The 10,654-nt window shown below is 40.4% G+C and overlaps 1 protein-coding gene across 1 annotated transcript in view; it reads right to left on the bottom strand.

The window, feature by feature from the left end:
• Positions 1-6,707: 6,707 nt before the first annotated feature.
• Positions 6,708-10,654, bottom strand: part of LOC141393397 (uncharacterized) — a 60,660-nt gene continuing 56,713 nt past the window's right edge. Inside the window, exons 8-11 of the mRNA XM_073966391.1 lie at positions 7,722-7,904; positions 7,368-7,547; positions 6,966-7,085; positions 6,708-6,827 (exon numbers count right to left, since the gene is read on the bottom strand). The gene's annotated coding sequence lies outside the window, so the exon portion shown is untranslated. The remainder of the gene's footprint in view (positions 6,828-6,965; positions 7,086-7,367; positions 7,548-7,721; positions 7,905-10,654) is intronic.

Below are 10,654 nucleotides of genomic sequence, written 5' to 3'. Positions count from 1 at the left end.
TCCCGATTTTCGGTATTTTGAGAATTATAGCCACAATTTGTAACCGAAATATCTGCAATTTGACATTTGAGGTTCTCAGTGGTCATGAAACATCTCCACCAAACATCGTCAACATAGGTCCATGTTTTGGTATAGCCCCCATATAACGGTACCTCCCAATTTCCGTATTTTGAAAATTTTAGCTACAGTTTTTAACCGAAATAGCTGTAATTTGACATTTGAAGTTCTCAGTGGTCATAAAACATCTCCAATGAAACATCGTCAACATAGGTCCATGTTTTGGTATAGCCCCCATATAACGGTATCTCCCGATTTTCGGTATTTTGAGAATTTTAGCTGCAATTTTTAACCGAACTAGCTGTAATGATCGGTATTTTGAGAATTTTAGCTACAATTTTGTCTATTCAAAAATAATCGTCAATATAGGTCCATGTTTTGGTATATCCCCCCATATAACTGTACCTCCCGATTTGCGGGAATTTTCAGTGGTCACGAAATTTCTTCACTAAAATTCGTCAACATGGGTCCATTTTTGAGGGTCTACATTGTTTTGATGAAACTACCCTCAATTTGACTCTTAAAGTTCCCTGCAGCTATAAAACTTTTCCGCCAAAAAATTTAAAAATAGGTTGACTCTTTGATATAGCCCCGTAGGTGGTACCTTTCACCTAGCTGAACACATTTTTTTAGATTAGATCAGATAACACTGTGCAACAAAATGGAGGTGAAAGTCTGGGGCACGGAAAATTCCTCTTGGGGAGCATATTATGAACCCCGAAGGACAGATCCGCCATGAGTCGAACTTCCGCGTTATTGCGTGATGAAATTTTTTTTAGAGACCCTGTGGGCCATCAGCTATTAGCGTTATATCTTTCTTCACTGTTGCTTAAGTGCTCTACAAAAACAACAAACAAAGATATAATGCTAATTCATGATGGCTTACAGGGTCTCTTGCAAAAATTTCCTCACGCCATAACGCGGAAGTTCGATTCACGGCGCATCTGTCCTTCGGGGTTTTTAATATACACACACCAAGGGCTTTCATCTCCAAAAGGAATTATCTCAGTCTGAACATTTGTGTTCACAGTGTAATTTAAGCAATAGTGGGAGGCAGTAGGAGTCTAACCATTGTCGAAAAGTTGTTTCACCTAAAATTGTAATTATTCCATTTTAATTAAGACTATTTTATGGTGGAGGGTACAAAAAGTTCGGCCCGGCCGAACTTAACGACTTTTTACTTGTTTGCGTTTCTTATTTATCATTGCCAAGTAAAAAATAATGCAAGGATAATCAAATATTCTGTGGATCTGTGGAACAAATAGCATCCACACTTTGCAAGAGAACTAAGAGACTTAGCAAGATGGCGGAAAAATGAAGCAAGAGAGGACAAAAACTTTGCGAAAGATAACAGTAATACTAAAATTTGCCAAGTGCAAGGAGAAACTGAAAAGTATTTTGTGGAACGGAAAAAATTTCAAAATAGCTACTTTTTGATAAGTGCAAAGTGAAAAGCGACAAAATATTTTTTCTTGAGGTAAAGGTCGAATTAACATTGTAGAACCTAGGAAAATATCATAAATTCCAATCTTGTAGATAATTTTCACAGCTATAAGACGTTCTTTAATCCCATTTCGATAAGACTTGCTGTTTTCAAGAAAAATTCTGAAAACCTAAAAAAAATATGACATTTGACCCCGATTTGAATAAAATCCCTGCGGGTTTGTTTTATTTTTCTCATCTATGAAAATTGTAGTTTCACAATCCGCACAAACTACCCGGGTGTAAGTACCTTCCGTTGAAATTTGGTACAAGAGGACCGTGTAAAATCTCTGACTCGTATCTTGCAACATGGCATCCGACTCCAATTTCTAGAAATGCATGTCCTTTCTTACGACCATAGTCCTTTCTTACATGTTAGAGTTATAAATTAAAGTTTCATTAAATAGAACAAATCCTCCGATTTTTATTTCCTTTTGTTCCTGTAATATGTCCAGCCCGAAGTTAGGCCATTTGTTTAATTTCATGTAAAATTTTCAAAAATTACCTAAAAATTGCCATAATCTTATAATGAATATCAATGTTTCCTTAAATTAGCGCAATTATTAGACGACCTATAAATTGCGTGTTAAGATATGAAGGGGCACAGCTCAGAGCAATTTCACAAAAAAAAGCATAAAACAGGTGCATTAAATTTCATACTGAAAAGAATGGCCCTAATAATAGTCGCAGTATGTGGCGACATTTAAGGGTATTTCACACAGAAGTCAGAACAAACTGGTTAACATGAAGAGGAAGTTATCATGAAAAACAAAAACTAAAAAAAAATACGTCTTCTTTGTTTTCTCCCCTTTTGTTGAGGCACACATTTACAACCTTTAAGCATGCAATTGGAGGCCAAAGTTTGCAAAATTTTATATTTTGACAATAAAACTTACTTTAATGTTTCTTTTTATGTTGCTACAAATAAAAAGAACGCACCGCCACATATGGAGAAAATAAAAACACCATTGTTTGTGATAAGTTTATATAAAATTTCTTGTTTTGGTTTGTATTTTATTCGTTATTATCCTATTCAGTTTATTTTGTTGTTTATACAATTATATGTAATAATTATATTTATTAATTATATTAGATTATTTTATAACATATTTTTTCTTTGTTATATGCTAACACATTCATATTATCATATCATTCCGGTATTAACACGATAAACATCCACATCATAACCAGAAAAAAATACCGGTGTTAATTTAGCCATGGCCAGCTGTAAGGTAAAGATCTCAGGTCAAACTGTTTCCTGAAAATTAAGAAGAAGACATAATGGAACAAATTAGAAGACGTTTTGCCACAACGAGAATTATTCGAAATTATCCATCTTATCGGCTTGCGGTCTTTGAGTCGAAATAAAAATCTTTAAAAAAATCCACGTTTATTGTCGTCTTTGGGTCGAAGTAAAAACCTTTAAAATATCCACGTTTATTGTGGTCTTTGGGTCGAAAAGAAAATCGTTGAAAAATCCTTATTCTAGCGCTTTTAAATCGTAATTATTTTTCCCATCATATTTTCAGCATATCTATACATTACCATTTTTTAATTTGTCAATTATTCTTACCTTGTTATTTTACCCATGTCACGATCATTGAACACACATTGAAGCTTGATACAATGGACATATTTTCCTCATGCAGGCAAAGGATGGTCTCAGTCACCGGTAAACCACAATCGGGCATGACCATATTGTGCTGAGAGTAATGCTGGGAAGATAGCCGTGACAGTTGACGTTGCAATAAATGTTGCTGCTCCTCTTGGCTTCGGAGTTCCACATGCTGTTGTTGGTGATGATGTTGCTTATATAAGAGGTGACACCCTGTAGCTGTTCTCTGGGCAGCATTCTGGCTGATTTAGAGTTTATCCCATTGCGTATCACTTACGTTAGCAAACCACGCTGGCGCGAATGTGACCCCTTGGACTTTGGGGTAGTTTGAGGTCGGAATAATTGCACCGTCGACCTGCACATGTGGTGAACAGTGTGGCTGTTGACTTAGTGGTGGATATTTTCATGTTCCTCGCGTGGAAAAACTCTACAAGATCAATGAGATAGGCATTTAGCCTGTCACAAACGTTACCGATGTTGGGACCTGACGCCATAAGTGTACAATCATCCGCGTACGTAATTAACTCAATGCCGTCAGGAGGGCATGGAATTGCAGAGAGGTAGAAGTTAAACAGTTCCGGAGATATTACCCCTCCTTGGGAAACTCCCTGCTTCACTCTACGGGGTTTGGATTTCCTATCTCTGAATTCTACGTATGATGACCCAGCGTTTCAGACAAGGCCGGCGGGTAGTATTCTCGATATCCTTGAACAGCCTTGCATGGCTGACCGTATCAAACGCTTTGGTCACATCCAATGCTACCATCACTGTTCTGTGACATGGTTTGTCCTGGTTGAGTCCTCGTCCAATATATGTGGAAATGGCGTGCAGTGCTGTTGTGGTACTATGCTGCTTCCGGAATCCGTGTTGATGATCCGCAACTGGATAACACGTTCTGATGCTGGGGAGGAGTAATGTTTCGAGTATCTTTACTACTGGCGATAGAAGTGAATTCGGCTTGTATGACTCACCTCTACTGGCGTCTTTGCCAGTTTCAGGAGCGGGACCACCCTGCCCATCTTCCAGGCATCGGGAACTATTAGGGTGGCTAGCAATAAGTTGAGGACCTTGCTTAAATACTCGACTCCTGGGTCATCCAGATGTTTTAGCATCACCATAGAAATTCCGTCAGGTCCAAGCGCTTTGGATGACTTTGCGCCTCGTATAACATCTGTAACATCATCCATCGTAAATTGTGGCGGTTCTGGTAGGAGGAAGAGATCGCAAACGACGCAAAACACTTCTCTTCGCCCGGTCGCTATCGGGGTGCTCGATAAATTTTGGCAGAAATAGCCAGCGCACCTCTTCAGCACTTCAGATGTTCTAGGCACTTTTTCCGCTTGTGTTCACTGACTAATCTATTGACTTCCATTGTTAGTTCCCTTACTCTGGGGTCGTTAGGGTTCGTGTGCTCATTAGCTAATCCCGTCGCCTTTGCTGGGAAATTGGTCTTATCAGGTATTCGACCAGTAGGAATAAAGCGAGCGGCTGAAGCAGTGATGATGTCTCGGAATTTCCTCTCTGCTACCCGAACATCAGAGGGATTGGTCAGTTCTCTAAAGCGTTGATTAGTGAACTCTCTGAAACCTTGCCAATCCGCTTTTACATGATTAATGAAAGTGCGGCGTTCAAAGGTTATGAAGTCTGGTGGTATGTTTATGGAGATGTGGCAGTCTCCTCTAAATCTGGTGGGTGCGTCCTCGTTCGCAGTACAGAATGTGGACCTATCTATTTACTCAGCCAGATCTGTACCTCTCTGCTCATTGCCTAGATCTGAATGCCATAACTCATGATGCGCATTGAAGTCCCCTAGGACCAGCCGGTTATCACCTCGCAACAGAGATCTGATGTTTGGCAAATGGCGCGGGGCACAGCTATTGACCGGCGCGATATACACATTCGGCAGTTCTATCTCGGCGGTTCCACACCTTACCGCTACCCCCATACACTCCAAGTATAGGTCCCTAGAGTCTAGCTCAGGCGAGATAGGTCTGTACTGGACAGACTGGTGCAGTAGAAATGCAAGCCCTCCACCCCCACTTCTCGTACGATCCTGGCGAAGAACGTTGTATCCATCACAACTCCGAAGACTGCTGCTGTTGCTCAGCTTCGTTTCCTGGATCGCCGCGACCATAATATTTCTCCAACTCATAAATTTCACGATCTCATTGATCTTGGTTCGAAGACCATCGCAGTTAAACTGCAGGAATGTCACATCCTCAGGAACTGGGACAGCAATACGCGGTGTTAGTGGCTGCGGCTGATACTGCTGTCGGCGAGATTGCAGGGGAGTTTCATAATCCGATGATGTTGATGATGAAGACTCACTGGGGTTCATGTTGGTACAGCACGAATCAATATAAACTATGTCGTAGTACTCCCTCAGGAAGGTCAGTCCTGAACAGTTCCTGAAATGCACCCATCCTCAGCACCGTTGGCATCTCATTGACACCGACCTGTGGTGGATGAGACGTTGACAAACGGTGCAAAACCATGGCCCGGGGTTACTTTCAGTCCCGGCACGGACCAAAAGAATCCGGAGCAGGCATTCCGGGACATGCCGCTCCCAAAATAAAAATAAAGATGAACACGAACAAGTAAATGCTGAGGTGACGATGACGAAGATGATTCCTCGGGTCAATCCGGTACATAGAAGCGGCCGTCACGGGATTGGAATGATGATTTTGTTGCTGGTGTTGGTGTTGCCGTGTAATCGTGGGCTTCTCTTATTTCGGCATGCGCTGAGACATTTGTGGTGCTAAGCGATGTTGTGAGCCCAGGACCCATGGGGTTTACCAATTGCATTATTGTGTAGAGAATGTTGATCGCCACCAGTGACATGGTGCGACTGTTGCCTTGTACTTGCCTCATCGATGTCTTCGGTGCTGTCCAAAGAATTTTACATTAGCTCTTTGTTATCGATGTGTTTGGGAGACGAGCCAAACGAAACAGTTGGAAGACTTGTAATGTTTGGAATTCAACCCATTGGGAATTCTTATGGGAATCCATGAGACGACTAGATTGGGATTTGAACCCAACTATCCAGGTTTCACATTGTTTTATTTAATTAACTGTATGCATTAATGGCGAGTCTCAGCTACTTTGGCCCTATAAATTGTTCTTCGGTAACATGGTACTACTCTCACCAGGTTCATTGTTGTCGGTTAAAGCTGCCCCACCCACACCGGGACGCCTTAAAGGCGAACCCTTGAGTGGTGGCACATTGGAACCTTTCGAACACATCATGGTCATACCACGATGCTTTAAGGAACCGGCCACAATTTCCGATGATGAGGCCGAACATTTTGACACTGTGTACTGCCGAAAAGAATTGGGCTAGTTCATTGTTGTTGCTGTTGATGTCCGACGAGTTGTTGGTATTATGTGCTTGTCCAGTTTATCGTCTAGTTATACTGGCACTTTATAGTGTGTTTTTGGCTAACCACAATTTGGCTGAACCTGATATTTTTGAGGGACTGGATTGTTGTTTCTCCACACCACTACCTTTGAGAGCTTTGTTCATCACCGCTGCTCAGGGAGGGCAAATAGACTGGGGGATGTTCACCATCCGTGGCATCATCACCTGGTCCCATATAAGTTACTGTGTCTGCTGATAGCTCTGAGCTTGAGGTGTCGGCACAAGAACCGGCCAATGAACCAGTAGATTGATGACCTTTGAGAGGAAGAAAGATAGAAAGTAGTGAAAGAAAAGCAAACAAATTTGTTTAGTTTTTAGCCACCCTTAGTTTATCGTCTTAATTTTCAAATTAATCAAAGGTAGTAGCAACTGAGTGGCCATTATAGAACTTACCATTTAGACCGGAACTCAGGCCGCCGACACCTGATTTATCACCACCCAAGGGATAGCGATGTTTTCTCTTTAATATACGGTGTATACGTGAAGCCAATTGTATGGTTGTTAAGTATGTGCCTGAAATAGAGCAAAACAAAACAAATGTAGTAGCCTGTTAGTGAACTCCGATGCCTTAAACAATTAATCAGTTGGTGTTGGGTAGGCAAGACTTGCTTAGGAGGAATTGGGCGGCAAAGAGCATAGCGCTATGTCGACTGTCTCTCAAATTGGAATGACATTAAAATGCTCAATACATACATTATGATAAAGAATCCATTATCACGTATTATCCTTGCCCTTCTTTCAATGCCATCCTTTGCAAGTGCATTGCCTTCCGTTGCATTTAGCGTCACTACATACCTGGGTATGCATAACATGAGTCATTATGGATACATGACACGTCAATGGTGCTAGACAGTCTTTCAGCAGTGGCGTCAGTGGATGATGCTGCAGAATATTACCAATAACGGAGAATGGAATGGGTACGATTGACACAGCCACCCAAATCGATAAGATGCAAACGACTTCTGCCATCGCCCACTATGTAAAACGGGAAAAGGAAGAGGCGAAATAATTCGTTGAAAATTCATGACATTAAAATATAATTCCCAAACGATATTTTGGGAATTCATCCAGTAAAATATGTTGGTTGATACCAAGGACATGTTAAAACACACCATCGTAATTTTTTGTTAGTCCTTCAACTTTACTTACCTCTACCTTTAGGTTATAGAATGTATTGGTAGACATGCAGGGTCAATATCATGGCTGGTTCAAGACCACCTTGTGGTTATCCTGCCAGAGCAGCATCTTGGAAAAAGGCAGCAGGTTCAGCAACTCGTTTGGGTCACCCGGAAAATCGTCACGCAAATATATCCCCCGGAGAGCCATCAGAGTCTGGTTTATTGGCCAAGTTATGCAGCACCAGAACACACAAATCAAAATGCAAAAGCAGTAGAAGATATGAAGGTAAAACGGCAAAGCAAAATGCCAGTTAAACAATGTGAAATTATACGTTAAACAAACGCACTTCAAAGTAATATAAAATGCAAATTGTTTTGTGGGGCAAACAGAAGCGAGCGGGAGGTGCAGGAGCTGGGGAAATATAACTTAAAAAAAAATTCTATTGTGGTTACAATCAAACAGCCCGCCATTTCTCACAAACAAGGAGGGAGCAAATAACTAAACAGTTGTAAAGGGAACATTGTCATAATATAAAAGAGGACAAAATCGAACATTTAAACTAGGGCCGTAGGTGCACCTTATTCAAGTTTGGGCAATAGTTTTAGATTATCTGTGGCATTTCATTCCTTTAACAATTTTTGCGTTCTGCCACCACTTCCATTCGCAACAAGTAAAAAACACCTGACAATTCGGATAAATGTTACAGTATACAATATCAGCCAGGGTCGACTAGTAAAAACAGATTCAACAAAATTCCAGGCGAACTTTAGGTCCTCTAGACATTTTTTTCTTACAAACTAACGGAGTTTCAATATTCAATGTTCTAAAAAATTCTACGCTACCGCAAGTTCGAATAGAAAAATTCTACGATTTCTAAAAATTGTACGGGACTCCAAGTTTCTCTGGAAAATTGTTCTACAATTCTCCACGCTACCCTAGGGTCCTCTGAAAATCCCCGCAAGCCCAGAGCCCTCTATACAAATCTTAAAAAAGTGAGCAAAGGCTATAGTCGGGACGGGGCCGACCATGTGATAACCTACACCACTACCCCTCTGAATAAGCTTTTCACTGGTAAACATTTCCATCCGACCATGACCATCCGATCAAAATTGCGACACGTAGCGTGATTGCAAAAAAAAAAAAAAAAAAAAAAAAAAATTGAAGAATTGCATGCATTACCGACTATTGTGGTAACTCCTTGGTTGACCACCTTCGCCAACCTACTTTACACCATTGTAAAGGTAATATTATCTTCTTCCATTGACAGGCCTTGCCGTTGGAATGCCCCTACCAGAAGCCTATATATTTACAATGAATAAAACTTTGAATTTGTCTCTACATGAGTTTTACCCCATTCCGATCCCTAAATATTATCCGACTATCACCAAAATCAATAGGCATCTACTACTGTGGGGCCCCATCAACCCCAAAAATTTCGTGACTATCCAATCAAAATTCCAACCTGTAGCGTGATTACAAAGAAATGGAAAAATTGGATATATTACTGACTTTTGCGATATCTCGGTTGTTTGCCCACTTACGCCAACATACTTCGCATCAATATAAGGGAGATTTTTTGTTCTTCCATTGACGGGCTTTCCTTTTGGAATACTCCTACCAGAAGCGGAGATATTCGCATAAGAAAAACATTTTGACTTTTCTCCACATCAGCTTTTTGCTTATTCCGACTCCTAAATATTATCCGACCATCACCAAACTTAATAGGCTTCTCCCTCTGTGGGACCCGCATCAACTCCCAAAAAATTCGTGACGATCCGATCAAAACTGAGACTTGTAGCGCGATTTGGGAAAAATTAAAAAATGGGATATATTACTTTATTACTATTATATTATTGCTATACCTCCGTTATTTGGCCACCTACGCCAACCTACTTTGCATCATTGTAAAGGTGGGGTATCCTACTTTCATAGTCAGGCTTTGCTTTTGGAAGCTCCCCAACCAAAGCTGTGGTATTCGTCATTATAATTAAAATCGCAAAAATGAAAAATTGGATTGTTGGCGAATATTGCGATATCTTCGTTGTTTGACCACCTACGACAACCTACTGTACATCGGTGTAAAGGCGATATTTTCTACTTTCATTAATTTTGTTTTTGATATACCCCTTATAGATGCGAAGATATTTGCTTTGAAATAAAGCGTTGACTTTTTTCCAAATAAGTTTTTTTCCCTATTCCAACCCCTGAATATTATCCGACCATCACCAAAATCAAATTTGGTGACGATCCGATCAAAATTGCGACCTGTAGCGTGATTACAACCCAGCGAAAAGTTTGCCTCCAAAGAGGCAGTTAAATGATATGTACAAGTGATTTGGAAGTGTATCAAATTATGCATTTTTACAAGGGAGTGACCCCGGAAAGAGGCACTCCATTGCAACGCATTTTAACTGACCCTTTGGCATTGCATTTTAACTGAACCTTTGGCACTGCATTTTAACTGACCCTTTGGCATTGCATTTTAACTGACCCTTTGGGGTAGAATAGGAGGCAGTCCAGAGCACGTGTTTTGAATAACAAAATAAAATGCATTTATTATAAATTAACACAAATTATGAAAATTCTCTATTGAATTCAATCGCAAACATGTGTGTTTCCTCCGCTCTTCATTTAATCTAAGCTTAAGTGCTTTTGCTTCATCTGCTAAATGGGTTTGATATTGTCTTCCTATTGGATTTCGACATGTACTCCAACAGCACTCCATTGGGAAATTTTCTTCTCGTGAGTTACCGGAAAATTTTTCACAAATTAAATATTATTTAGTTGGTATTAACAAATGTTTGGAAATGTTAACACGATTATCTCTTTTTGGAAATGTATTCCGCTGCCTGTAGAGATGTACAAACTGATTTATGTACATGTAGGGATCTCTAACAACTACTAATAAAATTTAGTGAACGGAGTGCCTTTTTCACGACTCCGTTTGCACTGCATCCGGATGC

This window comes from Musca autumnalis, unplaced genomic scaffold, assembly GCF_047663935.1.
Source record: "Musca autumnalis isolate F117 unplaced genomic scaffold, ASM4766393v1 scaffold_2, whole genome shotgun sequence".
Taxonomy (NCBI): Eukaryota; Metazoa; Arthropoda; class Insecta; order Diptera; family Muscidae; genus Musca; species Musca autumnalis.
The sequence above is the reverse complement of the archived record's forward strand: the minus strand, read 5'-3'. Positions and strand labels throughout refer to the sequence as shown.